Source organism: Halichoeres trimaculatus, unplaced genomic scaffold (assembly GCF_033239565.1).
Source record: "Halichoeres trimaculatus isolate MK-OKI-2021-1 unplaced genomic scaffold, fHalTri1.1 fHalTri1_scaffold_3, whole genome shotgun sequence".
In the NCBI taxonomy this organism is placed as follows: domain Eukaryota; kingdom Metazoa; phylum Chordata; class Actinopteri; order Labriformes; family Labridae; genus Halichoeres; species Halichoeres trimaculatus.
In genome coordinates, this window is record NW_027437181.1 from 1,463,900 (window position 1) to 1,491,434 (window position 27,535).

Consider the following 27,535-nt stretch of genomic DNA (forward strand, 5'->3'; position numbering starts at 1 on the left):
ACGTAGAACCTGTGCCAGCCAATCAGAACGAGCCCCCATCGTTCAGCTGTCAGCTTGAGAACAGAAAACTGTGTTACACAGCGTCTTACCGAAACCATGTTACCAGAGTTTTTCAAAACCAGAGTTTTTAAAAGGCTGAGCTCAGTGTTTGTAATATGGCTTCTGTCGACGACTGGCTTCAGAACTCTGCATCAGAAACACATGAGTGATGTCATAGAGGCTGTATGGAAGTGTTCTACAGTCTGTGGCGGGAACGTGTCAGTGTTGATTTAACATATAAAACATGATGATGATAACTCTGATAAGTTTCCCTGAGCTGGACGAGGTGAGGAGTGAAAGTCTGCTGTCTTTGTGGAGAGTGTGAAGTGTTTTGAGGTGAAACTGAAACCTGGATGTTCAGGATTGAAAGCAGACCTCCTCACTTTGTTTTCCTCCCAGCTTGGCATCACGCAGCGTCTTCGTGGTGGGCAGCAAACTGCCAATCAGTCACGCTGTGCAGCCCCGAGGGCAGCAGGGAGGAGGAGGAGGAGGAGGACCAAATAGTAGTGGAAAAGGTCAGGTGGCTTTTTTGTCTCTGAAGCAGGTTGAAAAGGAGAGGAGAAAGTGGTAAACACTGATCCACCTCCGGTGTGTAGCTCTGAGCTAAAGCTGGGTTTGTTTTTGTCACTGAGGTTCACACAGATGTCAGATTTCCTCCCGTTAAAACAACTTCAGTCTCTACTCTGTGGAAACTTTAACTCAGAGAATTTAAGAAATTAAAAAGTTAAATAATCTACAGGTTCACGGCTCTGCTTTAATGAGAAGATTGTGTGGGCTGGAAAGAAATGTAGCTGCTAGTCTTTGAGTCTGAGGGGGCGAAAGATTGCTGATTGCAATCACAAGTTGTATTCAACAGAAGCAGTCGAGTCAAAGTCTGAGGAGCAAATTAAACTGTGGTCATGATACGAACGAGTTAAAAGGAAAAATAACGGCTGTTTGCAGGTACGATCAGCAATTAACCCTTTAACACCTGAGCCTCAAAACGCCTGTCTGGACCTTTTCTCTTATTCTCACTCTGAAACGGTCAAAAAATGTCCTGTGAGTAAATGCTTTCACTAATTTCTCTGGAACACTTTGAACTTTTCATATCTGGAGTTATTTCCAAGTTACTGCAGTTTATATGAGAGTAGAACTGTTTAAAATGAAGAAAAACACAAAGACAGAATTAGATTTTAGAGCAGGGGTGGCTCTTCGATCCATTCATAAAAATATGTATAAAGCTATGAGCAGTGGTGTGCCGATCAATCTGAAATATTGATGTACTGATGCAAACGTTGGGATCAGTGTTGATCAATGTTTGGGTGTACAGATTGATACTTAAGTTTCAGTTTCTCTTCTTTAGTACGAAATTTAGACACACCAAGAAACACAGTAAATCTGGTTTTAAAAATTGGAAATTTATTGATTTTCATTTTATGTTATTCCATTTATGTGTGAGAGGAAATGTGTTTGTAAGACCCCGTGCGTGACATGGCTCTCTGTAGTACTGCGGTCATTTTTGTGGCTCTTGGACTCTGACTGGTTGTAGGGCTGCATCAACTAATCGATTAAATTGATTAAAATCTATAATTAAATTAGTTGCCATAACCGATTTTCATTGGCAACTAAATGCGGATGTTTTTGTGCATGAAATTGTAGCTTACAGTATGTTAGTTGGGAGGAGATGAGCCCGTTCTCTTGCCGTAGGCTACTGAAAGAGGTACGCATGCACTGAAAACGAGCCAGTGGCCGATTATATTTACAGATTCAGCTCTACTTCCAAGAAAGAGAAAGCTGTAATCAAATATTACTGAAGGAAAAATGCTTTTTATTGTCTTTATTGCTGTTTAAGAAGTACATAAAACAATTTTAAGCTAAATTGTTAAGAAAAGTGCAAAAATGTGTCATTATCCGATTAATCGATTAATCATTTAAATAATCACCTGATTAATCGATTGTGAAAATAATCGTTAGTTGCAGCCCCAACTGGTTGGCCACCGCTGTTTTAGAGTTTTAGTGAAGGCAAAAACACAACAATCAAACATCAAGGTTAAACATTTAAAAACATGTGTTCATTAACATTTCTGAGCATTGTCTCTTATTTTGTAATTAAAAAAAGTCGCTGACAGCATTACCTGAAACTCCACCACCTGAGGATGGCTGCTCCTCGACACAGGAGAAACTGAAAGTGAAACTTAAGGAGAAAAAGATTCAGCTGGTTGCGCTCACCGTACAGGACAAATAAGGCTTGGTGCATTGATTTACAAAGGATATCACAGAATAAAAACCTCAATCTACACAGATAATCACACAGGAAGTAAAAACTGGACACAGGGCGTTACCTGTTTTCACCTGGAGCTGCTCCTTCAGTCTCTGGATCCTGCAGAAACCTCAGTGGAGGTTTGTTAACCAGGGATGATCTTCATTTTGGTGCTTTTAGGAACTTTTTAGAACTCAGCTCAGTTTTTTCCGTGCTCCTGTGGTCATTCAACTCTTTTTTGGGGTCTGGTGTTAAAAATCAAACTAAAAAATCCCCAAAATTGGAAATATCACGAGTAGAATTTGCCAACACCATGAGATGAGAAACAACCCCATGCCATGATGCTTCCACCTCCAAACTTCACTGTTGGTGTAGTGTTTTTTGGCTGATGTGCAGAGCCATTTCTCCTCCAAACATGGTCTGTAGTATGACAGCCCAAAAGTTCAGTTTTGGTCTCATCTGACCAGACAACATTCTCCCAGTATTCTACAGGCTTGTCAAGATGCTGTTTATCAAACTTTAAACCAGCTTCAACATGCCTTTTCTTGAGGAATGGAGTCTTGCGGGCTGAGCGTCCATAGAGGCCATGGTGGTGGAGTGCATTGCCTATTGTTTTCTCTGTAACAATCGTACCTGCTGCCTCCAAGTCTTTCTGGAGCACTTTCAGGGTGGTCCTTGGCTGGTTGAGTCCTCTTCTGACTATCTTTCTGACTCCCTGGTCAGAAATCTTCAAGGAGCTCCTGTGCGTGGCCTGTTGATGGTAAGGTGGTGCTTCTTCCACTTGTGAATAATGGCCCCAACGGTGCTGACTGGAATATTCAGGTGCTTTGATATAAGTCTGCAACCAGTTCCATTCTGATGCTGAGCAACAATCAGGTTGTGAATGTCTTCAGAGAGCTCTTTGCCTTTACCCATCATGAGGTGTGTGCTATTTAACTGCTTGGTGAAAAAACACCTTTTTTATAGGACCATCAATTTGCTCTAGCCCAGCTGATGTTGGTTTGCACTAATTGGAAGTTCAAGTAATAATTACTGACAGATTTCAGGTGGTATGGTGCATTTCCTGTCCAAAGTATTCAGCCTTTCCATGGTGTGTTCAATACTTTTTTCCTGTGTTATCGTACTTAATTCACCATAATCATTATTTATGGACCTGAACGTTGGGATGAGAAAAAAGTTGACGCGTTCAATACATATTTATCCCACTGTAAATACAAATTAATATGTTACCTCGTTGCTTTGCATCCTGGGAAAAGTCGTCTTGAACAACTCACTCTTGTTTGTATTAGTGGGTTTCTTTAAACGCCTGAGTGAAATTATCCTAAAAACCACACATCAACTGAAAGAGCACCGTCTCAGCTTTCACAAGCTGTTGAAATTTTTCTGATTTCTGCAAACTGTTTAGGAATAACGGTCGGAGCCGATACATTCAGCGTTAAAGGGTTAACCTCAGGAAGAAAAGGTTTCCATTTTTACTCCAAAACACAGTTTTCAGAACCAGGGATGTATTTTTAGAGGTGGTGTTGTTGAACACCAGTAACTGGATCCATAATTGATCTCTGGGGATGGATTAGCAGAAAGTGAAGCCGCTCATGACTCTGCTTTGCATCAGTCTGTCAGCAGCAGGTGCATCCAGGAAAGGCCCAATTATCTGCTTCCACCTGAACTTTATTTTGCACCAACAAACCTGATGGGACGCCGTAATGAAACCCACATGTTGAAGCTGCAGGAAAGAGATTAATATCTAGCAAACCGTGACGGCGATGGTTCAAAGTGCAGGCCGGAGGCTGTTTTTAAGTCTCGTCTGTTCCCTGCGTTTGTTTCGGACCCACTGAAGCAGAAGGTTTAAAGAATTTACAGAAATATCCCCATCCATCATCTTCCTCTTATTTGCTTCTCATTTAGCATCGCTCTGATTCAATTAGCATTTTGCTCACTGTTGCACACAAAGTGACAGACTCATTTCAAGCCTCCCTCTGGGTGGGTGTTGACGCATGGCTGCACAGAAAAACACCACGTGGCGTGCGTTTTCCAAATGTCTTCATGCTAACAATCCAGCTGTGGCGTTTTTCTGTGGAGTAGTCTGAGCAGCAGAGTGTTGGTCGGTGAATAAAGCGGTTTCAGTCGGCAGACGGGCTCGTGTCACGGCAGTCAGAAGTGTCAGGACGCTCAGCGACAAACTGTCGGCTCATGTTGGTGTCAATGACTCATTTTCTCTCAAGGCGACGGCGAGAGGTCAGGGAGTCAAGCTGTGACAGGTTTGTGAGATCACTCGTCATGATTGAGGTCGGAGCGGCTGGTCTGCGGATCCAGAGGAGACGAGAGGAGACGAGAGGAGCTGACAGGTCTGACTGGAGGGGAGTTACAGCCAGTCTCCTTCAGGTGGACTCTGGGAGGATCTGAGACGTGTCAGTCAGGGTTTTCTGCAGGGTGACGTCAGGCTGATGCTCATCCAGACTGAGGAGAAACATCCTGAACAGTTTCTGGTGGATTTCAGATTCTGTCACTGTGGTCTCAGACCTGGACTAAACGCTGATGTTACTCAGTAATTACTTCATTTAGTGTAATTTAAAAGCTTTTAACTATTAGAAAAAAAGATTTTCATTTTACAAAAAAAACAAAACAAACCAAAAAAAAAAACCCAATAAGAATCATAAACAGAAGACAAAATAAAATAAAAAAATAAATAAAAAATAAAAATATAATAATTTAAATAGAATAGATAATAAAATAATAATAATAAAATAATTAAAATAAAATAAAATAATAGATTTAGATAAATTTAAGATAATAAATAATACATTTTTATAATAAAATAGATAATAAAAATAATAAAATGATAAAAAATAAAAACAATTATTAATTATTAAAATAAAATAGTAAAATAAATAAATACATAAATAAATAAATTAAAAATAATAATTATTAGATTCTATTTTAATAAAATAGATAAACAGAGATCCCTGAAATCCACTTTTTGTTTAGTTACAGTTGCCAAAACTAAGTAATAGAATAATTTTCCAAATGTTGTAAATCTTGTACAAAGCTCATGAAAAGCTCAGACCATCCAACATTCAGAGCCAGTTTGACAAAAGAAAAAGCACTTACAATTTGAAAGGAAATATTTAATAAACTAAAATCCAGCACCACACTGAAGGAGAGCAGCGTTACAGTTAAAGGAGTCACTTTATGGAGAAACCAGGAAAGATACTCTGAAGATACTGAATCACTCTGTATCTTCAAAAAATATATATCAAAACCAGTTCATTTAAGAAATACAGGGAAAAAAAACATAATCTAAACATTTTTTAAATGAAATTTCAATTAATACGCATTGTTCCTGTAAATTAAACTAAATTAAATTAAATTGAGGACAAAAAAATGATAAAGAAAAGGAAGAAAAAAAGGAAAAATACAAATAGTAAAAGAAAACCCTCTACATTGCTACGGTTTGACACCACGGCTAATGTGCTCCAGGTCCTGTTCAGACAATATAAATGAACCAGAGAGAGTAAACAGTTATACTTTTTTTTATTTTTCACTTTGGTTTATTTGAAAAAAAAAAAAAAAAACTTAAACTCTGACATTTGTTAGTTGTTTTTTTTGCACTTTTGTAAATTTACTAAAACAGACTCGTAGGGGATTTTTTGTGTTTTAACTGAATGGCAGAGTGACTGTTCTGTCTTTATTAGAAATTATCTGTCACTTAATTGAAATTTTATGTATCAAAAGTACAAGTGGTATTTGTAAGTACTCAAGAGGGAGTACTCATACTGGTATCAGTCTGAAAAAAAGTGAAATCAAACATCCCTAAAAGGATATTAATGAAATTCTCCCGTCTTCTACTGTTTGTTATCATCATCTGTGATACATTCAGGTTCCCTCTGAAACTTGAATATCTGATAAATACACCTTTTTTTTATAATTTGGATTGGACAAATGGTTTGCACTGTAAAAAACTGAAATCTTATGAGGTGTTTTTGTCTTATTTTCATTAAAAAATGTCTTTTTAGACTTATACAAGCCACATTCAACTGACCAGTCCAGAAAATTGTCTGATTTCAAGTTATTTTAAGACAAAATGAGGTCTGAGTTCCTGTAGCAAGTGAAAAAAATCTGCCAATGTAACAAGAGAAAAGTTACTTATATAAAGACATTTGTTTTATTCCATTGGCAGATTTTTGTACTTGTTACGGACAATCCAGCCTTCATTTGATTCTTTAGATAACTTGAAATAAGACATTTTTCTAGATTGACCAGTTGAATGTGGATCATATGAAGTATAAAAAGACAATTTCTACTTCAGATGAGACAAAAACACTTGGTAAGATTTCATTTTTTGCAGTGTGTAAGTGTGTAAATATATTTGAATCAAATCTTACATAATGCACCGTTTTTTTAATCCGCAGCTGAAGCTCTTCTAAGAACAGGCGCATTGTCTCATTGTTCTTTTCTTCTTTATGATTCACAAATATTTTATTTCTCCTCTTTTCAAAGAAGCAGATTGGGTTTAAACTTAGTTTCATGTCCCCGAGCATCCACATTATGTTTGGCGCTGCAGACACTTGTCACCTCTGTTTACATTACAGGAGGTGTTCTCACAGTGTTGACAGCCAAGACAATGCTTCTGGTAATAGCTCGAGAAGAGGGACCAGGAGGGAAAAGGAGCAGTAATTATGCATCAGAGTCTCTGTTCGTTAGCTGAACAAACGCAGAGATGCTGCAGAGGAGCTGCAGCCTGTTAGCGCAGCAGATACTCCTTCATGAGCGGATTTCAGCCAGAAATTTACAGTTTGACTCGGTTCCCGTGAAATCTGGATTCCTGTAGAGATGTGCTCAGGTCATAAAAGTAAACTTGAAACTTTCTGAAAGCACAAACGCTGCTTTTTCAACCGTTCACACTCATATTTCATTCTTTTTATTTCTGCCTGAAGGATCAGAAACGCAGAACAAAGCCTTTCCTAAATCTGGATCAAGATTTTCTGCCTTCCTGTCATGAAAAGATGCATCAACTCGCACATCGTCATGGAAACGAGCCTCTTTCAAAGCACTGCGTGAACAGGAATCCCAAGGTCCGCCTTTGTGAGTGTGTGTGCTCAAATACTACATGTCACACACTCGTGCTAATAGAGTCAACAGCAGCCAACAGATCTCAGTCAGAGAGGAATCCAATGACTCTTCAGCCGCTCAGGTCTGCGCTCCTTTAGTTTGAAAAGCCATCACTGGAAGTGTGTGAGTAAGCCCCACGCTGTGACCTTGGACAACAATGTCTGTCTGTGCCTCCGGCTGAGTGTGTGTGTGTGTGTGTGTGTGAGCAGGGTTTCACTATTCCCAGACAAAGCATCAAATAAATAAAAGAAAAAAACGAGGAGAGACAGATTTTTTGTTTTTCTCTGGGACTAATGCTGATGACTCCACTAAACGCAGCAGAAATGACTTCACCGTGAAATCGCAGCAGCAGCAGCTGGAAGGGAAACATGCAGCAACGCTCAGCACTGATGGTCTTCAGAGGCGTAGAGAAGCCGCCGTCAGCCAGGGAAAAACAAAATAAGACGTCGTTTTTAGCCGCTGTGAGGACGACCAGAATCAGGGGAAAAAGACTCCATTTCCCATGAGCACTTTCACCCACTGTTCTCAGGACGTGACTCTGTCATGGTGAGCATTTGTTAAAGGGAGCAGATTTTCTTTTTCAACTTTGCTTAAATTTGTTCAAGACAACTTTTTCCCAGGGTGCAAAGCGAAATTCCAATTTTGGAGAATTTGAGTTTCATTTTTAACACCAGACCGAGAAAAGAAGTTGAATCATGTTGATGTCTACAGACTGTATCAGGAGCCATATTGTCCCCAAAATTGCACATCACATGTGATCATCAGGGGATTTGACATCTCAGCTTTTTTCCAACCCAGCTTATAAACAAAGACGAAAAAAGAGGACTTAAATACGAAAAAAAAAAAAAAAAAAAAAAAACTTTTTATGAATCCTGGTTCTGTCCTACCAGAGCTCATCTACCAACTCCAACCTCACCAAGCAGAGCTAACGTAACCTGGCTCTTCATTTTATTGATAGACTCTCAAGTTTGAACAGACCACTGCAGAATAACTGCTGACTGTGGGTTGGAATCAACATTAGCACAAACACATAAACACAAACAGATTAACATGGCTTTAGCTTGTGTTTTAGGCTTTAACTTGTGTTTAAGCCTTTAGCTTGTGTTTTAGCCTTAGCTTGCATTTTAGCCATTAGCTTGTGTTTTAGCCTTTGATTTTGGCTTTAGCTTGTGTTTTAGCCTTACGCTTGTGTTTTAGCCTTCAGCTTGTGTTTTAGCTTGTGTTTTAGCCTTGATCTTGTGTTTTAGCTTGTGTTTTAGCCTTTGTTTTTGGCTTAAGCTTGTGTTTTAGCCTTTAGCTTGTGTTTTAGGCTTGACCATTCACTTTGAGCATGTGTTTTATGCTTAAGCCTGTGTTCTAGTCTTGACCTTGTATTTTAGCCTTTGTTTTTGGCTTTAGCTTGTGTTTTAGCCTTTGTTTTAGGCTTTAGCTTGTGTTTTAGCCTGTGTTTTAGCCTTAAGCTTGTGTTTTAGTCTTTATTTTTGGCTTAAGCTTGTGTTTTAGTCTTTGTTTTAGCCTTTAGCTTGTGTTTTAGTCTTTATTTTTGGCTTAAGCTTGTGTTTTAGTCTTTGTTTTAGCCTTTAGCTTGTGTTTTAGCCTGTGTTTTAGCATTTACCTTGGTTTTAGCCTTTAGATTGTGTTATAGGCTACAGCTTGTGTTTTAGCCTTAAGCATGTGTTTTAGCCTTTGTTTTAGGCTTCAGCTTGTGTTTTAGCCTGTTTTTTAGCATTTACCTTGTGTTTTAGCCTTTAGCTTGTGTTTTAGCCTTTAGCTCGTGTTTTAGCCTTTAGCCTGTGTTTTAGCCTCTGTTTTTGCCTTAAGCTTGTGTTTTAGCCTTTAGCCTGTGTTTTAGCCTTTAGCCTGTGTGTCAAGCTTTAGTGTGTGTTTTAGCCTTTTGCTTAGCCTTGACTTTGTGTTTTAGCCTTTAACCTTTGTTTTTGCCCTTAGCTTGTAATTTAGCCTTTAGCTCGTGCTCTTTTTCCCCTCGTTTAGATTCTTTTCTGCTCTGACCTCCTTTTTGTTTTGGTTAGTCCAGCTCCAGTGTCCAACACTACCATAAAATAAAAACAATTATCGTTTTCTTCTGAAATAAAGACATACCTTACTTTTCACTGCTTAACTTTGTGAGCCGGCTTAGTGTTTCTACAGGGTCTCAGGGTTTCAAGAGCCATAAATGGAGTCGTTGAGTTGACCAGAGATAACTGAGAAATAACTGATTTACTTCTGATGACCTCGTTTAAATTCTGAATGATGAACAGGTAAATATATAAAAGTAAAACATGATGACTTGTAAAGCTGTCACAGCACCTGGTGCGTGTTGTGGTGAAGGTGGACGTATAAAAACATGTAAACATTGCAGAGAGCAGAGCGTGTGAGACGTGTCGTCTGAAGTCGTCAGCCTGTCAGAGTAATGTAGGTCAGAGCCCAGCGGAGGAAGCAGAGATTGTTGGAGTTGTGAATGCGTCGTCTCTGTCTCAGCTGATTTAGCCTGATCAATAGAAATCTCCTCTGTGCTGATTTCAGATCCGTCAGCCCCGCCCCGTGCGTCCGCTCGCCGCCACACAGCCCATCGATTCGCAGCGGGGCCTAAGGATGTGCTCAGCATGACTGGTCTGAATAATAAGGCTGCAGCTTGCTCTCTGTGAGTTCGGCGTGTTGGTGCGACAGTGTCACCCACCCCGCTCCGAGTGTGAGGAAACGTCTGGTAATGTGAGAAACGCCGGGGATGTCAGGGTTTTCTTGCTGAGATATCATCATTATGTTCAGGGATGATGACATATTGTTGAGCTACGTCTCAGCATCTTTGTCACACTGAGCCGTAAACAATCCTGGGTTGCTAAGTTGGTGCCGAATAAATTAAAATATGTGCTGTTGAAGACATCCTGACTCATTCCTCTTCACGTCCTGATGAAAACGTCTCTTAATAAACTCCCCGGGTTTTTCTTGGCTCAGAAAGAGGCTTAAAGGTGGCGCCTCGGTGCTTTATCGTCACTGCCAGTTAAAGACTCCAGCCCTTTGATTCCTCCTCAGCTTTCACAGACATCACATTTTGGCATCACCATAACACTGACCTACTTGAAGCATTCTTTGGCTTTTTTAAAATCCAATTTTCTTCCTGTTTCCATGGCTATGAAAAGACACAGCCTCATCCGTTTGTCAGCAAGAAGTCATGACTTCATTTGTTCTCCCTGAGCTATTTAAAGCCGCTGGAAAAAGAGCTGTTTTCTTATGGTGTAAAAGGATTGGCATGGTGTGGATCCATCTGGGTTTAGATGTTTTTAGAGCGTTAGCCATCATAATGCTGGGATGAGGAGGAAATATCTGACCTTTGACCTCTGCAGCTTATAAAAGTTGCAGAAAACCAACTATAGTGAAGTCTACAGACTCAGTGGACATGACATCCTTCATGCAGCCGAGTGAAGATGCAGAAAACACGTCATGAAGTGACTTTGTGTCTTCTCTGCAGCTGCGTTTAAGGCTCTGTGTTTACATCCTGTGATGCTGAAGCTGTTTAAAGATTCATGAGGAAACATGCAGGAGAGGAAAAGTGTGTCAGCAGCCGGGGTGAACCTTACGACAAGCTGGTCTTATTACTGTGTTTACAAATGAGCTCAGATTTTAGAAACAGGCTGATGAAACAGAGCTTAATGGTCTCAAACAGGAAGGGGACACTAAAGGAGTGAGGACACGTTTCAATCATCCAGCTCCCCTCCAGGACTGGTGATCATAAAGAGCCACACAGATGGTTATTCTCAGGGGACATGATCGTCTTGACTCACATCAACATCTAAAAATCATAAATTCATAAAAGTATTTTTTAAACTTCTACTGAGTTTACGTCTCACATCAAAGTCTTTTCTGACTGCCAGAGGTCTGCAATCTTTACTTTGATAGGAGCCATTTTGGCTCATCTCACCTGGATTAAAGTCATTCAGGAGCCACAAAATAACAAGTGAACCATCATCTAAAAGAGAATTTCTTCAAATTTATAAAATTCTACATGAAATGTCTTTGTTTATTTTATTTTTCATAAATTTGTGGGATAAATATAGAACAATTTTTTGGGGAAATTTCAGAAATTGTAAAAAAAATTCCCCCAATTTTTTTTTTTTTTTAAGAAACCACAAATACATTTAGATTTCACAAATTTGCAAAAAAAAATAAAGAAAATTAACAAATAAACAAAAAATTTGCCAAATTAAAAAAAAAAAAAGAAATTTCACAAATTTGCAAAAAAAAAAAAGAAAAGAAAATTAACAAATATACTTAAAAAGAGTGCCATTTAAAAAAAACTAATTTGAAATGTTACAAATTTCCCAAAAAAATTAAAGAAAATTAACATATATAAGAAATTCGCCAAATTTGAAAAAAATATTTGAAATTTCACAAATTTGCAAAAAATCAAAGAAAATTAACAAATATATAAAAAATGTCCCAAATTCCAAAAAATTGCAAATAATAAAGAAAATTGGCAAATATATAAAAAAAAGCCAGAATTTGAAAAATTATTTTAAATTTGATAAATTACCAAAAAACTAAAGTGAAGTAACAAATGAATAAAAAAAAAATTCCAATTAAAAAAAAAGTATTTGGAATTTCAAAAATTTCCATGAACTTGTAGAAAATTTGAAATTTTAATTATTTGCAAGAACTTAAAAAAAAGAAAAAAGAAAATGATTTTAAAATTTGCAATAATCTCAAAATAATGAAAATTACAAAATTTTCAAAAAGAAAAGGTGAGTTAAAAATGGTTAGTTGTTTGGATAAAGCAGACCAACATTAGCTCTGAGTGAATCAAATGAAGAAGGATGTCTCCATCTGATCTAAGATCAGCTGTCACCAAATCTGAGGCAGCAGGTTGGAACTTTGCTGTAAAGAAATACAAAGTGATCTTTAACACTAGTGAACCACCACTGCAGTCTGTCAGACACTTTCTGTTAGCTTAAGTTAGCTTAGCATTAGCTCCTAGCTGTGTTGTTCATCATGTCTCTTTGTTTGTTGGGACTTCATTGGCCTGTTTTGTTCTAGTTTTTGTTCTTTGGTGATCGTACATCGTCGTTAGCTGTTGTCCATTAGCTAAGATAACAAAGGTTGTCAAACATTGTGCTGAATGATTCAGTGTAAATCCTGTAGCTCCAAACTAACAGAGACACACTCTTGGTAAAGATGGTAAAAAGGAGGTTTTATTTTTGTCCTGACCGATGCTGAGCCTCTGTCTTGCTGTCTGAGATGGTAATGCTTTTTTCCCTTTTTTTCTTTTATTTTTTTTTTTCATTTTCTTTTCCTTTTTTCTGTTTTTTTTTTTCTTTTTTTCTTCTTTTTTCTTTCTTTATTTTTTCTTTTTACTTTTTTCCCTTCTTTTTTTCCTTCTTTTTTCCCTCTTTTTTTCTTTTCAAATGTTTTCTCTTTTTAAATGTTTTCTCTTTTTAAATGTTTTTTCTTCTTTTTTTCTGCTTTTTTTTGAGACGCTAATGCTAACCAGATGCTGTTTATCAGATTTTCTCTGGAGCTGTAAATTTAGTCTGTAACTGAACAGGAAGAGCAAGAAGCCAGGATCGACTGACACATGTGAAAGCTTGAGTTCATGAGTATAAATAAAAACACTTCAGTCTGTATGACGTAAATTTAATTCATGGACGTGAAGAAAGGAAAGCACTTATTGAAACCACTCCTGGAGCTCCCCTGGCAACCACGCTAAGTGCTGATAAGACGGAGGAGTCACCTCTATAGGAGGAAAGATACAACACTTCACAAGATCCACCGCACTGCTCGAATAAAGAGGGTTATATGGAGATAAATTAAAAACGCAACCTCTAACGTAATTGCTTAAACAGCACACACCATCCTGATGAGTTTATCTTCTCAGTGAGCTGCTCTTAATCTTCTTTGACACAATACGACGCCTGTTTAATCAGCCGGGGCGTGATGCACGGTGAAGTGCATGAAGCAGGAGATGCTGTGGGTTTTCCTCCTCACTGAAAAGATGTAAACACAGAAGTTTGTTTAATATCACTGAGGTGCACCAAGAGTCTGGACCAGATTCTGTCATGGCTGCCTCCAAAAACCAGGATAATTACCAACAGACGTCAAACTCTGGAGAAAGACCTTTTTCCTGACTCAGTTCAGACTCTAAGAACAACAAACAGCAAAAAGCTCAGAGATCTCAGCTCGTGTAGCATTTATGTATAATACATCAACATAATCCAGAAGAGGTAGAAACGTAGTCTCAACCAGTCTCTATTAAACATTAAAAGAGAAAAAAAGACTTATCTCTGTAGAAAACAAATAAAACCTTCAGCATCTAGCAGCTGAATGTGCTTTTTAAAAGACAAGTTATCCTTAAGTAAAAACTTCAGATACTTAAAGGAAGTTACGAGCTTCATTTCTTCACCGTCGATGTGGACTGTTTCCACCGACAGTGTTTCCTTGTTACTCTTGCAGATGAAAACATGAAGCAAGGCAAGTTTATTTATACAGAACACTTCAGCTAGGCACTTCAAAGTGCTTTACAGAGAAAACATATTAAAAGAAACAAATTCAGTTCAATTAAAAGGGAGATAAATGATAAGATACAATAAAAGAGAAGTTAAAACAGATTTTAAAACAGATTTTAAGATAAAAGTCGCTGGGCAAAGTTGCAGAATTGTGCGATTTAAGAAAAAGTTACCAAAATAAAATGGTTAAAATGCTCCAATAGAAGGTAGCTGTAAAAAAGGCTGAGTCTTCAACCTGGATTTGAAGGAGCTCAGAGTTTCAGCAGACCTGATGTTTTCTGGTAGTTTGTTCCAGATATTTGGAGCATAGAAGCTGAATGCTCCATGTTTGGTCCTGACCCTGGGGACTGAAAGCAGACCTGATCCAGATGATCTGAGTGGTCATGAGTTAAGTTTTCTCTAGATTCGTTGGCAATGAGTATGGCTTTTTTCTAGATTTAGTGGCCATGAGTGTATTTTTTTTTAGATTAAGTGGGCATAAGTTAAGTTTTGTCTAGATTCAGGGGTCATGACTTGAGTTTTCTCTAGATTCAGGGGTCACAAGTTGAGTTTTTTCCAGATTCATTGGTAAGGAGTTTAGTTTTTCTCTAGTTTCAGTGGTCATGCGTTTAGTTTTCTCTAGAGTCAGTGGTTATGAGTTAAGTTTTCTAGATTCAGTGATCATGAATTAAGTTTTCTTTAGATTTTGTGGTCATGAGGTCAATTTTTCTTCAAGATTTAGTGCTAATCAGTTAACTTTTCTCTAGATTAAGTGTTCATGAGTTTAGTTTTTCTCTAGATTTTGTGGTCATGAGTTCAGTTTTCTCTAGATTTTGTGTTACGAGTTTAATTTTTTTTCTAGATTTAGTGGTGATCAGTTAAGTTTTCTCTAGATGTAGTGTTCATGAGTTTAGTTTTTCTCTAGTTCCAATGGTCATGAGTTTGGTTTTCTCTAGATGTAGTGGTCATCGGTTTGTTTTTCTAGATTAAGTGGTCAGGGGTTAAGTTTTCTCCAGTTTTAGTGTTCATGAGGTTAGTTTTTTCTAGATTCATGGGTCATGACTTAGGTTTTTTCTAGATTCATTGACGAGGAGTTTAGTTTTTCTCTAGTTTCAGTGGTTATGAGTTAAGTTTTTGTTTTAGATTCATGGGTCATGACTTAGGTTTTTTTTTAGATTAAGTGGTCATGACTTGAGTTTTCTAAAGATTAAGTGGTCATGAGTTAAGATGTCTAGATTCAGTGATCAAGGGTTCAGTTTTTTTTTCTAGATTTAGTGGTAATCAGTTAAGTTTTCTCTAGATTTAGTGTTCATGAGTTTAGTTTTCTCTACATTAGGTGTTCATAAGTTGAGTTTTGTCTAGATTAGGTGGTCATGAGTGTAGCTTCTCTAGATTTTGTGGGAATCACTTAAGTTTTCTCTAGATTAAGTGGTCATGACTTGAATTTTCCCTAGTTTCAGTGGTCATGAGTGAATTTTCAGTGAGTTTTCCTCAGATTTTAGGACAAGCTGTAGCTGGTTGAACTTGGATCTGATCAAGGTGTAGTGGCACAGCGGTAAATAACAGTGTCGTCAGCACAGAAATGAAAGTAAGCATGTGGAGCTTTCTGACCCGGGCAGTTGAAACAGATAAGATTGGTCCCAGAACTGAACCTCCGGTTCCTCCTGGAGGGTCTCAGGGCGTCTCATTCTTGTGGCCGTAGCCCTCAGCGCATGGCCACAGGTGAAGGCGGGAACGCTGATGGTGCTGCAAACCACGCTGATGTCATCAGCAACTGTCACAAAGTGGAGCACTACAGGTGTGCTGATTACTTCTCTGATTGTTGCTGGCGCTGACTGGATCTCGTGACGCAGGTTGTTGATGTGTCGCAGGGCGCACAGAGCGAATGATCCAGGAACAGGAAGCATGAAGGTAAATGATGTCAAAGTCTCAAACTGGGAGGATCTGGTTTTTATCTTCCATCCTTAGTGGTGGCTGTTGTCAGGCGGTCGGGCTTTGACCTCAGCTCCTCACAGTTCCTGCTGAAGCTCGTATGAGAAACGTTACAGTAAGTTTACCACCGAGCTGCATCAATCTGCTCATCTCCCTCTCCACGTAAAGGCAAACAAGAACATTTCCCAAACGCCCTCTGAGTGTAAACAGCTCCACGCTTATGCTCACCGTACAAATGGAGACGATCATAATGCAGCTTCTCTCCTCGTAACGCGCTCCATAACAGTAAACACACTTACATTTATTCAATGAATCACCCGTTTAGAGACGACTCATTGTCAGACGCTCTCACAGTCAAAGAGGAGCTCGCACTTCACTCCAGCACCGTCGCAGATTAGCCGTGAGAGGAAGCGCTGGCTGCTCTGTCGTCTTTCTGACAGTGAATTATTCCCCTCACTGCGTAGACAGACGGCCTCGTCCACTCAGCAACAAAGGAAACAGCAGAAATATTCATCTGAAAACACCTTCATGGCTCTGAGTTTGAGGAGAAAAGCCCAAAGCAGGACCCTGTGTGAGAGACACCCCGCTGTACTTCAAACCCTCTCTGCCAGCGCTAAAGCTAATGCTATTAAATAATCGCAGCTGACAGATCTGAGTCAGGAAGTTTTTAAAATATTCATAAAGGACACTTGGGGGTGGGATGTGTTCAGTAAAAAACAGCATCCAGCTGCACCGTGGTGACGGCTTCATACGGGAAAGGTGAATCCATCCTCGCTTCAGGTCAGCGTGCAGAAACGAACATGTCACATGACAGCTGTGATGTATGAGCGTCAGCACACGGAGGGTTATTAGAGAAAGGCTCATTTGAATATTCATCCAATGAGGGAAAGCTTCACCACAGCGTCCTCACACAAAAACCACAGCACAACTCAGATAAATCAAACATGAAAGGATAAAAGAAAACTGTGAAAGGAGAAAAAAAACACAAGAGACAAATAAAATCTCACAGAAACACACAAAGTCAGTAAAAAAAAAAGGTGTGTGGGGTCGGGGACAAAGCTGATCAGCTGACCTCACAGACCTGGAGGGAGTGGAGACCCTCAGGAAGTCAGAGATTTACCGCCGCGCTCCAACAAAGATTAAAAAACCATTAAAAAAACATTAAACAGAAACAAACAAAATCTCAAATGAATCTTAAAGTGAACAGAGAGCTGGAGGGTTGAGGAGAGAGGTTTGATTCTAGTTTTTAAAATCCCAGTTAGAGGTGAGAAACAGCCAACTGGACTGACTGTCGTTATTGAGTGATGAAAAAATGAGTAAGTTTCTCTTAAACATGAATTCTGTCACAGCTTTTTCATTGTTCTGAGGAGTTTATCTTAAAGTGATCCTCTGGGATGGATCAAGTTGGGTCCTATCACAAGGTTTAGGGCAGAAATTACCCCTACAGCAGTGTTTTTGTGCAGCAGAAGCCCAGAGCGCTCACACCAAACACCCCCTCCCTGCTCCTCTGCAGGTTTCCTCTGCACTCAGACGGGGCCATATTTTACTTGACCAAAAACACAAATAAACGGACTCCCACTGAAAAACTCTGATATTGGTCTGTATTCACGCTTTATTTAGAGAATTTTCAGCGCGTTACTTTCACACAAAAACACCGCTAAGTAAGGCTCTAGTTCTCATCGTGTCGTAAAACGGCGCTACCTCCGCTGCAGAGCCACAGCTGGCTACGAGGCGCTCGCCGCTTAGTGAATCAGTCTGCGCGCGGCGTGCCAGATATAAACAAACGCAGGTAGTCTGCCAGGACGAAGAGAAATCAGTAAACAAATTGGCGAGGGGAGACTTCTCCTGGTAAAGGAAAACATGAATTTGGTGTAAACATTTTGAAAACTAATTTGGTGACCCATAAAAATTTTACGGCGGCCCACCTTTGGGTCAGGACCCAGGGTTTGGGAATGACTGCTCTAAGACGGGTCTTTAACTAGGGATGCGTACTGAATTAGGTACTTTTATAGGTACCAACCAAATTCTGTCTTAAGTACTGGGTACCAATTTACATAAAATCAAACAGTAACATGTTTAGGTCCCTAAACGCATCCTGTGACTGTGAGGGTGTGGAAGTATAGGTGGTTTTCCATGTTGGACATGAACACAGCATTACAAGGTTATACACTGAAGAATAAATACGTTAAATTAAAAAGAATTTACATTTGTTTTTAAACAAATTGATATTTTTTGAAGGGTACACATCCCTTATATAGACTGTTAAAAAAATGGACGTCAAAGTGAGGTCTCCACAAAAACTGCTCCCCCTGGTGGCTGGCTGCAGTATAGGTTAAAAAATCCATCTCCCCAGTCATTCCAGATGGGCTGTGGTCAAACTTTAAAAAATTAATACACCTGGTAGAAATGTTTCTCACGTCTGATTGTTGTGGTGATTTGAAGATATCAATTGGCTGTCTTGTACCCAAGTCCTCTTTTTTCTGAAAAAAAAAGTTTTGTTTTCATTAGTTATAGGAGGTTAAAAATGAGGTTTTACGTCACGGTTAACGATGATTAACAGCTGTCGTTCTCGTGTATTTTTTTGGGGGATTGTAAAATATGTCTGGAGGTAGAGTCAGGAAGTGATTAAACTATTGAAAGAAAAAAAAATATCATCGTTTTTGTCACCCAGCTCCTCTCAGATTCTCTATTAAAGCGTTTGTTCCCGCTGACTTCCTGAAGCCGATCCCGTCGATACGACTCCTCATCTCTCCGCTGACCGTGTGCAGCTCCTCGAGCCAGCGAGGGGGTTTCACTGATGACAGCCAGCTGGGACGCTGAGGCCGTGCATGCCGTGATGTAAGATCTAAGATGTGCATATGGAGAGATTTTCTGGCTAGCAGAACAGCGCCGGGTTGTTAACCCTCGCACCAGCCCTCTGTTGGTCTCTCCTCTTACAGATGGAGAGCAGATGGAGGCGGGGAGCTCTCACAGCCCGCCACGTCTGCTGGTGTAGGGAGGGAACAGCTCGATACACCTTACTGACAGCGTGGCGTCAGGACGGGAGCTGCAGAGTGACAGCGAGCAGAGCTGAGCGGCTCCTGCTGCGACAAAACTTTACACGCACCGAGCGAATAAGAAACAAAGTCAACGCTAATTATCAATAGCTCTCAGGGCATGCTGGGAAACAGGAAGAGGGCGCCCTGGGAGAGGGAGATCTTGTTTGAAGAATGATCAAAAACAGAAGAGGACACGTTTTGGTCTCAGAGACGTTTTCAGGAAATGTGAGAAAAGAGGCGTCAGGAGAGGATGGAGGAGGCGGACGCTTCAGGAACTCTCGTTTACTCCGACAGAAACAGGCGGTGGCGTGTGCGTAATGTCATGTCAGGATACTTTCTGTGAGGCGTACAGTTGTGATGTTCCCACGCACTTGGTAGTCTCCCTCTGTCTTTGAGCAAAAACGCCTTCCTATTGATATTCTCCGTCCGCTCCGTGCTCCTTCTTACCTCGCCGTGCTCCTCGCTGTCAGGGAATATTCTGGTTATAGGGCTTATTCGGTTTAAGATAGGGCACGGCAAGTCAAACTTTTCTATTTTACATTTCATGCATGAAGGGAACACAATGTGGCTCCCATAAAACATTTAAAAGCGTAAGATTTGGCAGGGATGGGTTTAGGAAGAACACAAAAAGAAAGAGGCTTGAAAAGAAGAAGAGAAGAAAATGATTTTTCTTTTCAATTTCCTTGGAGCACACTTCAAAATGCACATGATGAGACGGAGCCACTTAGCTATTCTGCATCTGTCTGATCCGCTGCTTCAGCCGGAGTCGTAGCACAGATATATTAAGCACATATTGAATTGTAGGATGATGTGTTTTTGTTGAGTGTGCCGTTCAGCTGAATGAAAAATTCAGAAATGTCTCTAGGACAAATTCATGTGCATTTTCTCTAACACGCCTGCTATAGCTTAAAGAGGAGTGCTGCTGGAGTTTGACTGATTCATGTGCAGAGTCTTTATCTGACGGAGAAACGCTCTGCAAGGCCGACCCACGATTTCATACACCGTCCAGGATCGACTCTGCAGACAAAAGACTGAAGTCTCCAGCTCTTCTAATGAGAGATAGACCGATATGTTTTCTACAGTGAATTAAGTTTTTTTTGTAAAAAAAGCTCTACATGTCACCAATCAGATGGTTGGTGACTGTGGGTGGGACAATAATAGAGACAGATCAGTGACTGCAGATAGAGAAATATGGCTGCACCAGGGCAAAAAAAATACCACTGTCTAAAACTGATTTCTTATTGGCTGTCAAATTATCAGAAACGGCAGATGCCGATATGCTTCAAAATTTAGAATATCTGCACTGACAATGGGCCAGGCCAGTAATCCTTTGCTGTGGCTCTTTGTAGCTTTAAAAAATAATAAATATTGAAATATTGATTTTTTTTCTTACAGAGGGTATAAATGATGAAAGACATTAAATAGACACTAGAAACTAAATATAATCATTTTTTTAAACATTTAGTGGAACTAAAAACGCATATCTTCATCCAATAAATCTTTCAGATTTTTGAGAATTTTCCCTTTTTTTTCTTTTTTTTTACATTTTTTAAAAATTAAGAAAAAACAAATCACATTTTTTTTAAATATCTGCAAGTCTTTGCAAATAATTTAATTTTAATGTTAAAAAATTGTAAGTTTTGGACAATTTTAACATTTTTTGAAAAGTTAGCAAAGTTTTGAATTTGTTTTTGCAATTTTTTTACATTTGGCAATTTAAAAAAAAATATATATATTTGCACGTTCTTGCATGTTTTTTAAAAGTTTTCTTAATAAATTTTTGAAATTTTAAAATTTTTCAAAAAATTTACAATTTTTTTTTAATTACTTACTTTGCTTATTAATGAAATATATGACATTACAATTTTTTTTTGATATTTGCACATTTATTAATTATTTCCATTTTAAAAAATTGCAAGATTTAAACATTTATACATTTTTTTTGAAAAAGTTTGCAAATTTTGTCAAATTTTTAGCAATATAAAATGTTCACACATTTTTGCTCTTTTTTTTTAATTAAGTTTTTAAATTTTAGATCCTTGACACATTGTACAATTTTTTGAAATTTTATCAAGTTTGCTTATTAATTAAATTATAACATTATAATTTTTTTTTTACTTTGTTTTTTATTTGCAAATTAATTAAAAAATAAAAAAATAAGTCATAACATGAATATTTTATAAGCACAAAATTTTTTTTTTTTTGTTATTTACAAGATTTTCATTTAATTCAGAAATGTATGCACTTTATTGCCTTTATTGTGAAGATAAAGTAGATTTTGTGGCCCCTGAATGACCTTAATCCAGCTGAGTTGAAGCTTTACTATAAAAGTAAAGTTTTCAGATCCCTGCTCCATCCCTTCCTCCAACAGCACAGACAAACACTGCTGAGACTCACAGACGGCATGATTACAAGCATCAACAACACCAGCTCCCCTTACATTATAGAAATGGTTTGGTGAAGAAACTGCTGGGCTGTAATGCCAACTCTGTCTCTAAGGACAATGGCATTTACCACTAATGTGCAACCCTAATTATGTCGGGGGTGAAATATGTAACAGCACCAGATGTGAGCCATCAGCATAATGAGCAATAAAAGCATAAAATGAAAAAAAAAAAAGCAGAAAGGTTCAGAGATGGAAGCTGCTGTTTCTCTTTCTCGGGGTGAGTTTCTCCTCCAACAGCCACAGACGCACAGGGAGCGTTAACTAGCTCCAGTAAATTTCCCCGTGGTGTGAATGTGACTGTGAATGATTGTCTGTCAGCGCGTCAGAGCTGAGATGGACTGGCGGCTTGTTAAAGGTGCACTCCCCCTTTTGTCCACTGTCAGCAGTGACTGGCCTTAACCCGTCACGGCCTTGTAATGATTGGCTGCTCGGCTGCTGATGGAAGGATCAGCGTGATTGGAAAACGGTTTATTGAGCCGCGCTGACAGGCTGTTAAAGTAATGTCACAGGTAATGTTCACGTTCACTCAAACATTGTTGGTCCCTGAACCATACTTCTTGTTTTTCCTCCGTATGGTATAATATAACACTTCTGGACTCTCTGTTGCTGATAAATCTGAAGAGTAATTTAGAGGAGTAAATTTCCTAGCAATTAAAAATGGAATTAAAAATAAGACGCCTACACCAAAGTGCTAAAAACTGCAGTTCACTGAGTGACCACTTGGGGCTGCCAGTAGAAACACCAGACCACATACACGCCAATTCAAAAAAGCAGACTTTTGGAGCATGAAGTAAACATTTTCACAGCCTGGGCAAAATGAATTAATAAAAAAAATATTTTGGATCTGGAAAGCTCGTAACTCTGTCGGCACACTGTAAAGAGGTTATTTTTTAATTACTCCTTATAAGGGCATGGCGACTTGACTGATCAGCGGGCACACTGTAGCTGCTTCAAAGAGGCCAAAGACCCGCCTCTCAACATCATGCTAACTTAAACAAAGCTAAATTTAGCTCCGCACTTATTTTGTCTGACGACAATAGGCATCAAAACTTTGTATTGGAAACAAATGGGTGATGTCATAGAGACTACGTTTATTTAAATCAGTCTATGATTTTTCCATGTGTACAGGATTTTTTTTTTCTGTCGGCAGACTCTGTACAGGGGTGAATTTTTTTTGTACATCAACCTAACTTAAACAAAGCTAAATTTAGCTCCGCTCTTTTAATTAGGGGTACACCAATTATCTGGGCTGGTATTTGGCTTTTTGGGCCATATTGGCATCAGCCTTTTTTTTTATCCGAGGGCCGATATGAAACCAATTCAATACTGTGTTGTTTCGGATCTAATGCAGTCCCCATGTTTTTATTTGTTTTTTTTTCTTATATGTTTTACATATGTTTTTCTGCCTCTTAAAAATGATAAGAAATGTTTTAAACTGCAGACATTTAGTCACGAAAATCAAAAAGTCAAAACATCAGTCATGTAAAACCAAACAGAAAATTAATTTGACTGTATAACATGCCTGTGAAAGGCAACAAACTCAATTCTGTCCAGTTTTATTGCAGTTACATTGGAATTTTGGAAAACTTTATTTACTATAAAAACTTTAGCTATTTTTTTTAATGCAGTTAAGTGTTGGAGTTTGTATAGTTCAAAATTTTTACACCAATATTTTCACTTTCACTACAAATGAATATCGGCTTCGAATATCGTTTATCAGCATCCTTGCATAATAATAATCAGTATCGGTATCGGCCCCAAAAAGTCCATATTGGTCTATCTCTACTTTTGATTTCTGCTGATGATAGGCATCAAAACTTTGTATCAGAAATAAATGGGTGATGTCACAGAGACTACAAAGAAACATAGAAACAGTCCATGGTCTTTGGTTTTTCCATGTGTACATGAATTTTTAAAAGCAACTGGTCGTACTTATCAACCCCCTTCTTATCATGGCGTCCAGCTCCAATCCTACAGCTTTTTATGACGAGGACTAATTGTCATTAACCTGATGCATTGTGGGATATGTATTTGTTATACCACTCAGCTACAGTCTGATCATAATTTCAAATAATGTGTAAACAAATCACATCTATCAAACGTTGACATTAAACCCACCTGACCTCCGACCTCTGACCTCTAACCTTTGACCTCTGTCCTCGCTGCAGGGAGTATTTTGGTTCCTGTTCAACAGGAAAAGCAGGAGAAGCTCTCTCCAGTCGTCAGTCATAAGTTTGAAGCAGCAGAAGTTGAAACAATCCTCCGTCACATCGTGGTTATTGCAGTTTCCTACATTTTTCATGAGGCACCGACAGCACAGCTTCTTCAAACCGTCTCCAACTCGTAAAAACCCCGTCTACAGTGTATTTCTGTCACACTGCACTGCAATCCCAGAATAACAGCTGATGACACCTGCAGGGTTATTTTCTAAGACCTGATAAAACTCCCCCACGGCAGCCATGATTCCAAAAGCTGTGTTGTAGTCCTGGTGTCAGGTAAACATGACCTTATGAGTGTAATCTCCATTTAAGAGCACGCTGCCGCTGTAGGAACAATCGATAGCTGTACACAAGCCTCTGAATCCAGTCAAAGACAACAAACAAACGCTCTTCTGGGACCTTAAGCATCTTTTTAAGAGGAAAACAGAGCAAGACAACAAACTGTCACATGGGCGAGGAGGTGGTGTGGTTTCTCGCAGTGACTCAGTGTTTTCTGTAAACGCTGTAAACAAACACCTTCCTCATGCAGAGCAAGTTTGACTCGTACCCACCTCCACATCAAGCAGCACAGCGTTTAAACTGTTTATGATCAAATCAGAAAGTCTTTCATCCACTGTCTTACTCACAAAACGCTCAATGAGCAGGAGTCTCCAACCTGTGGCTCTTTGACTCCTCTGCTGTGGCTCCTTGTAGCTTTAAAACAATATTCATTAAATAAAGATTTGTATTTTTTTTACAGAGGGTAACAAAACATGATAAGTTGAGCCATTTTATCAATAAATTTGTTATCAAATTCAGGTATTCTTTTATAAAATGTTGAGCTTCTTTTCAAATTCATTAAAATTCATTCTCTTTTTGCAAATTTTTAAACTAAAATTATTTTGAAATTCTTGAAATTTTTTTAAATTTTATCTTTTTTTCAAAATTGCCATTTTTTTTAAATTTGATGATTTTCACAATTCTTTGCAAGTCTTTAAAACTTCATTACGCCCCCAAACTAACTTAATTTCATTTTTTAAATTTTGTAACTTTTTTTCAGTTTCAATGTATTTGTGATTTTTGCAACTTTTTGATTTTTTTTTTTTGCAATTTCTGAAATGTCTTTTTTTTCCCACAAAGCTATTAAAACTTTAAAAAAAAAATGAAATTGTCCACTTTTCTGAAAAAATATACTTTTTTAGATTTGACATTTCTTGTACTTTCTTTTTGCTTTTTTTCCCACAAAGCTGTTAAAACTTAAAAAAAATAATAATAAAATTTTCCACTTTTTTGAAAACAGAATTTTTTTTTTAAGATCTGACATTTTTGTATTTTTTTTTTTTGCTTTTTTTTCACAAACCTATAAAAAATAAATAAATAAATTAAATTTGTCCACTTTTTTGGAATCAGAAAACTTTTTAAATTTGACATTTTTCCTAATTTTTTTGCAGTTTTTTTTATTCAGTTTTTTTTTTCTTTTTTTTTAATTAAATTTTTTTTTCTTTTTTTGTTTTGCAAATTTTTAAAATTTCAATGTTGTGATTTTGGAAAATGTTGAAACTTGATTTTTGGGCAATTTTTTAAATTTTTAATCTTTTATTTTTTTTTATGAACAAATTAAAATGTGCATTAACATGTGCAATTTTTTGAATTTTAACAACTCTTTTTAGATAATTAATCACTAGATTATACTATGAGCAGAGTTATAAACACTGTGTTGTCTTTAATGTGAATATAAAGCTGATTTTGTGGCTCCTGAATGACTTTAATCCAGGTGATCTGAGGAAAAATGGCTCCTATGAAAGTAAAGGTTGCAGGCCGCTGTGCTATGATCAGATCAGAAACCTTATTTAACGACCGTCTTACTCATAAAATTGTCCCATCAATCACAGCGCGTCACCATCCTGACGTCGATCCCTCAGAGCCGGGTTCACCTGGGTCAGGTACATGCATCAGTGTAATTAGATTATGCCAACATGTCTCTCTCTGTAATTACAGCCAACACCTGCCTGCCACATGCCACGCTCCTCCAGTGTCAGAGTGCAGAGAAAGGGCAGCCCACTTCCATTTGCATGCATTCATGAATGTTTTTTGCATGGTCAAAATCAGCTTCACTACGTACCGTCACAGACTGGGCTGCTTGTTGAGTGAAGGCGTTAGCGGCTCTGTGTCCTTCAGCGCCGTGCAGATCGAGCCTCTTTCATCACAGACATTTAGGACCTTGAGTTTTTCAGCGTTGCTTTTGCACGGCCTCATTTTTCTCAAATTAAGTCGCTGACACACATTCCAGCGCTGTATTGTTCTTTTGTTTACGCCGCATCCACTGTCTTTTACCTTTTAACTAAAGCAGCTTTACAGCTTTCTCTGCAGCATTTAATTCTCCTTTTTAATCATACTATTTCCACCTACTCTCCAAGTCCCCGTGCAGCCCTTTCTCTAAGAAATTACATGCATACACAACTAATTTGTAGCGGTGGATGTGTTTCAAGGGAGCCGTAATCCCTCAGAGTTACATTTTCTGTTGACACAGAAAGCTAATGTTGGTAATTAACGAACCAGGGAAGTCGTGGAAATGATGATCCCGACTCTGCCGAGGCTGGGAGGAGGAAGAGGGAACTGGACCCAGGGATACATGTTGGTGCTGCTGATACAGAGTGGACAGGAAGTGAGCTTGGTCCGGGTCAAAGAGTCCATCACTTTCAAGTCAAAGCCGCTCAGCAGCTTCACAAAGCTCACAGCACAAGAAATCATCCAGTGAATCGCTCAGGGTTATATGTGCGGTGAGGCCGAGGAGTGAAGTGGAGACAGGTGAGGTCAGCGCGCTGTGTGGCTGATTGGAGGAGGAAACAGGTGGAGATGGAAAAGTCTGAGTGAACCGAGACAGTGAGAGGAGAAGTTCACGTCTAGAGAGACACCATCAGGAGACAGGAACTGAGAGCACGTTGTTGTTCGTTCAGGTAAATTCTGTTTCATTTCTTTACTGATAAAAAGGAAATTCATTCAGATTATTTACAGGAAACCGTCTTCTATTTCCGCTCTCAAGTTGATCGTTCGTGGCAGGGGTCTGCAAACTTTACTTTTAAAGGAGCCATTTTTCCTCAGCTCACCTGGATTAAAGTCATTCAGGAGCCACAAAATCTACTTTATCTTCACAATATAGACAAAAAAGTGTATAAAGTTGTATACATATTAAATCTAGTTTTAAATAATCTAATAAAGAAGTTCTTCAAATTTATGAAACTGTACAAAAGATGTGTTATTTTTTTGTTTTTAATACATTTGTAAATTTAAATACTAGAAATTTCAGAAATGGCAAAAAAAATTGCAAAATTTTTACAAAAATCACAAATAGTTTTGAATTTCAAAAATTAAGCAATTCTTTAAAAAAGTAAATAAGTAAATTTGCAAAACATAAAAAGATTTCAAAAATTTGCAATAAAAGGAAAAAAAATAAGAGATTCAAAATAATTTCCCATTTCAAAACAATTTGTAATTAAAAGATTTGCCAGAATTTTATAAAAATGAAAAAAATCAATAAGTTGTATGAATTGTTTTTTTTTTATTTTAAATTAATATGCCAAAAATTTTTTTAAAAAATTTTAGAAATTGGAAAAAAAACTATTTTTTTCCAAATTTTACACAAATCTCAAATACATAGCTTTCACTAAAAAATATTAATTTTCGTAAATATGCAGAAAAAAAGACATTTTGAAATAAATATCAAATTTTGAGAATTTTTTTAATTTAAAAGAAATGACAAATTTAAAAAAATTTCAAAAATGTCAAACAATTTTGAAATTTAAAACATTTTTAAGAAGAAAAGAAACCCAACATGCAACAAACAACAACAATAAAATACATTAACATTTTTAAAAATTGAAAAAATAAATATAGTAATTTTTCCCAAAAAATTGAAATTTTATAAATTTGAAAAAATAAAATAAAATAAATAAAATTAAAGAAAATTTTCAAAAAAAAAAAAGAAATTTAATACATCTGCAAAAAATCCAAAGATTTTTCAAAAACTTAAACCTCATAACATACATGGATTATTTTGCTCA

At 37.9% G+C, this 27,535-nt stretch overlaps 1 protein-coding gene across 3 annotated transcripts in view; it reads left to right on the forward strand.

The window, feature by feature from the left end:
• tspan4a (tetraspanin 4a) overlaps positions 1 to 27,535 on the forward strand; it is a 308,346-nt gene that overhangs the window by 78,877 nt on the left and 201,934 nt on the right. The window lies entirely within an intron of this gene.